Source organism: Chinchilla lanigera, unplaced genomic scaffold, assembly GCF_000276665.1.
Source record: "Chinchilla lanigera isolate Chin_1 unplaced genomic scaffold, ChiLan1.0 scaffold00009, whole genome shotgun sequence".
NCBI lineage: Eukaryota > Metazoa > Chordata > Mammalia > Rodentia > Chinchillidae > Chinchilla > Chinchilla lanigera.
The window spans coordinates 1-6,185 of record NW_004955410.1 but is presented as its reverse complement, the minus strand read 5'-3'; positions in this window follow the sequence as shown (position 1 = coordinate 6,185).

Genomic DNA, 6,185 nt, shown 5'->3' with positions numbered 1-6,185 from the left:
CTAAGGAGAGATGCAAAGGAGGCTAAGAGAGGAGCCCTGGGAGCTATGCCCACTGGGAGTGCAGTAGGGGTGCAGCACCTAAGTCCTCAGAGCTCACAATTTGTCACAGACTGCCTTAGATGATGTACATGAACTATAGGACTTAATATTTGCCCTGATGGACTTTGAGCTTACTTTGGTCCCAATCCTTTGTATTCTCCCATTTGTAAATGTTCACCTGGTGCCACTGAATGTTGGAAGCGTTTAACTTTTCATTTGTAGAGGAGCTCATAGCTAAGAGTTTGCCTTACATCTTGGAGACTTGGGACTTGGACTCTTCAGCAATGCTGAAAGTCTTAGGACTTTGGCAACTCTTGCAGATGGACTAAATGCCTCTTTCTTAAAAGGATGTGCATGAGTCTTTAGGGGAGCAAAATGTTATGGTTCCAATAAAATATAATGTTGGTAGACTTAAACCTGTGTTATAACGTTCAAGTTGTGAAATCATATGAATAAACATGTCTTTGTATCTGGAAACTGGTTTAAAGAAACGTGTCTGGCTGCCAAGTTGACAAGGGGTGGATTGTAATGGTTGATACACTGTGTCAACATGAAATGTCTAGAAGCTTAATCAAGTAACTCAGCAGTTCTACACCCTGGGGCACAGAGGACATGCCCTTACCACTCTATCATGTTGTTTATTATGTCAACTTGAGAAGTTCAGAAGTTTTACTAAGTGACTCAGCAGGGGGCCAGGGTCCTCACTGTGTAAACTTACTGAGCATGTGCTAGAGGAGGGCATGGAGATGAGGTGAGTGCTACGCCCGCCCCAGTGTGAGTGGCTGGCTGACAATATAAGTGAGCACTTATCACTCTTGTTGCTTTTGTTGTCTTCTACTGCCATGAACTGCTGCCCTCTGCCATGTGCCACTCTGCCTTGGAGCCAGCTCAGTATGGACTGAATCCTCCACAATCTGTGACCTAAATAAACCTTTCCTTCCTTAATTTGGGGTATTGGGTAGTTTGTCTCAGCAACAAGAGAAAAGTAACCAAGACAAGGGCCATGATATCCCCAAGTGATTCTCAAATAGAACAGCGAACAGATATACATAAAATAACTGGCACAAAATGTAAACAATTAGTGAGTCTGGTTAAACAGTAGATAGAAGTTCCTTCTATCCTTGCAACTTTTCTTTAAGTTTAGAAAGAACAGAAGGTACTTGAATTAATTCATGAATTAAAAAATTATTTAGGTCCTCCTTTTTGTTAAGCAATGCTGGGTAAAACGACCTAAGAGACTGGGGTACTTTTCTTCATCAGAGGACAGATGAGTTGAACTAGCTTGCATGCAAGAAGAGCCGCGATAATTACCCAAGTAGAACGGGCAGGGCCTATGGGGGAGCAGAGAGCACTTACATGGGCGGGAGACCCCAGGCAGCTTCACGGAGAAGCGAAGACTCAGCCCGAGGGCGGAGCAGAAAGGAAACAGAGCGAGCCCAGAGGCGGGCACACAGCGGGGGTGTCAGGAGGAGGGCCCCGGGGAACAGAAGAGGGGGTCTACTGCAGAAACTGGAAATGCAGAAGAGGACAAGAAACAGTGATTAAAAAATTAGAAAAGCAGTTTAAAGCCAGACAGATCACTTCAGAGGTCTGAATTCCGAAGTTCTTTAGTCACTGGGATGCCCTATGCTTTGGGGTTGGGGAGGGAATGGGCTTTTCAGGTACAGTCAAGAAAGAGGCTGAGCTGAGAGTCCAAAACGCCGGAATGAAAGTCTGCCAAGAGAAGGCCGAGGCAGCCGAACGCAGCCCTCTGCAGGTCCTCTCAGCCCAGCGCTCACAGGCGCTGGGGTCCACGCTCGAGGGGGCACTTCACACCCGTCAGTAAAGGGCCCCCGATGAGGCCCCTGATGAGCTCTCTTGCTTCCCCCAGTAAACCTAGGAAAGAGTTAAGGAGCACGCTTAAAAACCTCAGTGTTTAAAATCTTTCTATAAAGTACCTCTGAGTCTTCTTCCCAGGTACTCATTTTAAAAAAGAAAAAAGCCCACTTCAAAGGATTTCATTTCTCCAAAAGTTTCCTTCCAGTTTCAGAAATAAAAAGCAGGGCTTTTTATTTGAAACTTTACAGAGGCATTCACATTTAACATTCTCCACACATCATTCTATAGCTAGATTCCACTCATAAACAAACCTGTTCTTTCCAAAGGGAGGAAAAAAACAACGAAAAGTAAGTTCCTCGGCGCTCCCAACCCTGCCAACAGTTCTGTCACTTTCCAGATGAAACTGAAACCGGACTCCACGCCATCCTGGCTGACCCAGGGCGAGAGGAAGGGGTTCAGGTGCACTGCAGGCTAGGGCAGGAAGTGCAGTGCGCCCCCATGACCCACGGCGGAGGCTGCAGGGCCGCACACGCCCTGACGTAAGATGCTTGGGGGACAGCACCCACACCCTGCACATTCCACTGCACTCCTACTGAAGGGGCACCAAGCGCTGCTTACATTTGGGTCTCACCAAGTTATTCTCCTGGTTTTGGAGAGGACGGAGAGGCAGCAACTCTGGGACAGGACCTGGCCCGGCTGCCCCGCGTCTCTCCTGGCCCGGCTGCCCCGCGTCTCTCCAGGCCCACGTGGCCGCACGCCCTGCAGGCTCTCGGTGGACAGCCAGCAGCGCTCAGTGCAGCCCCACACTAGCACCTCCACGTGGTCAGACGCAGCAGAAGAGCTGTACCAATAAACTCCTGCTAATGTCATCACCTCTGTAAGGTAGAAACCAACAACATCCAGCACAGGACTCTGGGTTGGCTGCCCTGAAGCCCAAAACTGCGCTGGGTCAAGCACGGCTGGGAGCGGCACATCCCAGCTGGACTCCGTGCCACAGGCCCAGCCCTGTGCAGTCCTCCGCCTCTCAGCCTGTCAGCTCCCTCGGCTGTGAAACACGAGCTGGAAGCAGTGGCACAGGCTAGCACTTCTGGTAAAGTAAATACTCACGCCCAGAGTCACTCTGCTGTGAGTGGGAAATATCTGCGCCGCTGAGCTGGACCATGAGCGAACCTGCATGGCCACGCAGGACCCACATGGCCACGCAGCTCGTCTAGCTCCTCACCCTCAGAGACGCCGGGGACATCCTCACCCAGCCAACCCCCTGCCCAGTGAGCGCAGGAGCCTAACGGCTGTGCTTGCTCACACAGGAGGCTCCCTCCTCATTTTCATTCAGCAAAGACCACGGCCCAAGTGAGCATGGGCTGACAGGTGGGGGCCTCGACATCACTGACTGTGCGGAGCTCCAGGCCCGGCTCACAGGAGAGCTGTACAAACAGGTACCAGCTCGGAAGAAGCAAGAGATTCAAGGAACAGGTCATTATTTTGTACCAGGTCACTGTTTTGCCCAATAGACTGACCAAATCACAAACAAGCACCACGAGTGAATGGAAATCCAAAGGAGGTGGTCCTTCAGAAGGAGAAAAGTCAAATTACTTCTCTGGGAAAACCTTGCAAAGCACACTGTAATTATCACAAAGTCAATGTGACTTCCAAGCTAAAATGCATTGTGCCTTGTTTTATAATCAAAAAGCAACTGGAGGAGACATTCTCCTATTTTAATTACAAACATTTTTCATCCACCACACTGTACCCAGCACTAGATTCACCAGCAAATTTAGGGGCTGCTCTCCAGAGCTGCCTGCTCGGTTCCTACCCACCCGAAGGCTGAGTGCTGACATAGCGTGTCGGATGCATACCTGCCTCCATCATAGCAGACACAGTGCCAAAATTACATGTACATACATAATTTCACACTGTCAGAATTCACAAAGTAAAATGGAACTTTTATAGCAAAGCTCTGAGAAGTTTAAAAGCACCATCACCAAACAAGCGTGCAAGTGAACAAGGGCTGACACCATCCCAAGCACAGTGACAGCGCACAGAACCTTCCACATCTAAACCCAGAACACGGCTGCACACTCTGTTACTGCTTGGATCTTCCCACCTGACAGGAGCAGACTTAGCGAGAACTTACACTTGAGCAAGGACTGCATGCATTTTTATTTCAGTTGCATGAGCTCCAATCGGCCAACTGGCTTAACCTTGCCATACAAAAAAATGGTCTTATATTATCCAGCTTTTACTAATCTGAGCCTCAGGAGTCTCCCGGAGCACATAACAAGCAGCTATTGTGGAAGTGTGGCTGGTGGGCCACGAGAGAGCCGGTCATGCGATACATGTGTCATGTTTCTCTACCAAAGGTCAGCCTCGCGGTGTACTTACTGGAAGAGAAGACGGTGAGAGGCAGGGTCCAGACACAGACACATCTGCACACTGCACTAGCTAGCGACCACTGGACCATATACACTCTCCAGTAGAAACAGGACATAAACTATCTATCATATACGTAATTTTTCTAGTAACCACATTAAAAAGGTAACAAGACATAAGTGAAATTAATTTTAATAATATATTTTAACCACCTATCATTTGAACATGTGACAGTATATAATGTTAGTGAGAAGTGACATTTTTATGGTACTAAGTCCGTAAATCCATGGTGCACTTTACATGCATAGCTCATCTGAGCTGGCCACAGTGCACACAGCTGACAGCTACACATGGCCAGCGAGAGAGTATCAGACACCTGGATCTGCCATCCACACACCGGCAGAAAGCGATCCATGACATGGCCCTGGCATGAGCGGTCACCACCCTGCACTAAGAATACACACAGCACTGCAAACAGGTACCGCAGTGCAACACAGACATGAGAAAAACGAACCTGACACAGGCAGGACTCTGAACACTGCGGAGGGTGACAAAGCGCAGCACAGGTCACATCTGTCACAGGTCCTCAGGCAGAAGGCAACTATGACTGTGTGGGCGACCTCTGAGGAGCAGAAAGTTCACACAGCCACTGCCGCTGGACAGACCAGCAAGTCAGGTCCTGGACTAGAAGCAAAGAAACACAGTGGGTGGAAACTTCCCCAGGAAACGGCCATGAGAGTGTGAAGGCAAGCTCATGGGAGCCAACAGGCACCAAGGACACAAGCACCGGAAAGACACCAAATGGAGTGCAAAGGAGCATTCCGTACATGTCCCCACAGATCCACCATTACCACTGCACATTCCCAACCTCAGCTACAATGTGACCTGCAGCAGGAGCGTCTGTCAAGGTGACCAGCTCCTCTGCTTTGTCACACTCCATGTTCAGAGTCGGCATAGGGGAGAGAAGCTGGCGACAGGAACCAAGAGTGGCAGAATAGTCCCACTGACGTCACAGCAAAGTGCCAGCGTGTCAGACCCTGTGGTCCATCACAGGATACAGAGCACCAACAAACAGACGTCTCGGAGCCGTAGGGGGAAATCACGATAAAAGTAAGGGTACAAAATTCCCCTCCCACCCACGACTAAAGTCCTGGAGCTTGACTCACACCCAAAAACTATTTGAACCATATAATAAACTGGTTTCCCTGTTCTCCCGAAGGCCCCAGGCTTTCTGGAGGTAAAAGCATTCAGTAGATGAAGAAAGCAGGAAAGGGAAGAAGAGCACCGGGCTCAAAGTTGCCACCCGGTGAAGGACGGAGGCAGGAGGAGGGAGAGCGAGGGGGGCTGCAGGGACACTGCCGCGGGCTGAGTCACATGGGCACCAGTGATGACAGACCCTCAGCAGGCCTCGGGCTAACTTCACAGCAGTCTTTGTGCATCAGAAGAAGAGTTACATTATATTCAATGCCACTCTGACATAAGAAAACTGTCACAAAGCCACCAAAGCTGATACTCTTTATATGGCCAGAGACACCCCGTTTTCTACCAACATATGTTGGGCTCAGAGATCTAACACAGAGAACAACACACTTTACACTGTCGTGTTGGCCTTTCTTTTTTTTCCTGTGGGCAGTATAATCTCAATAAAATGTCCCCACTATGCCTAGTGGTGAAGACGTTGATGATGGACGTCCTGGTTGGTATTTTGCTATGTCATATTTTTCAATGATTTTAGACCTAATCTAAATTGTGAACAACTTTTTGAACCCCCTTGTTTTGAATAAATAACAAGTTCCAAATTGTTTGGTCTAGAAGGTGCATGAACATTTTATAATATTTTTCCTATTTTAGCTGACTGTCTCTGAGACAAAGGGCTTCTATCTAGAACATATAAAGAATTAAGGGGGCTGGGGATTTAGCTAAGCGGCACAGTGCCTGCCTGGCAAGCGCAAGGTCAT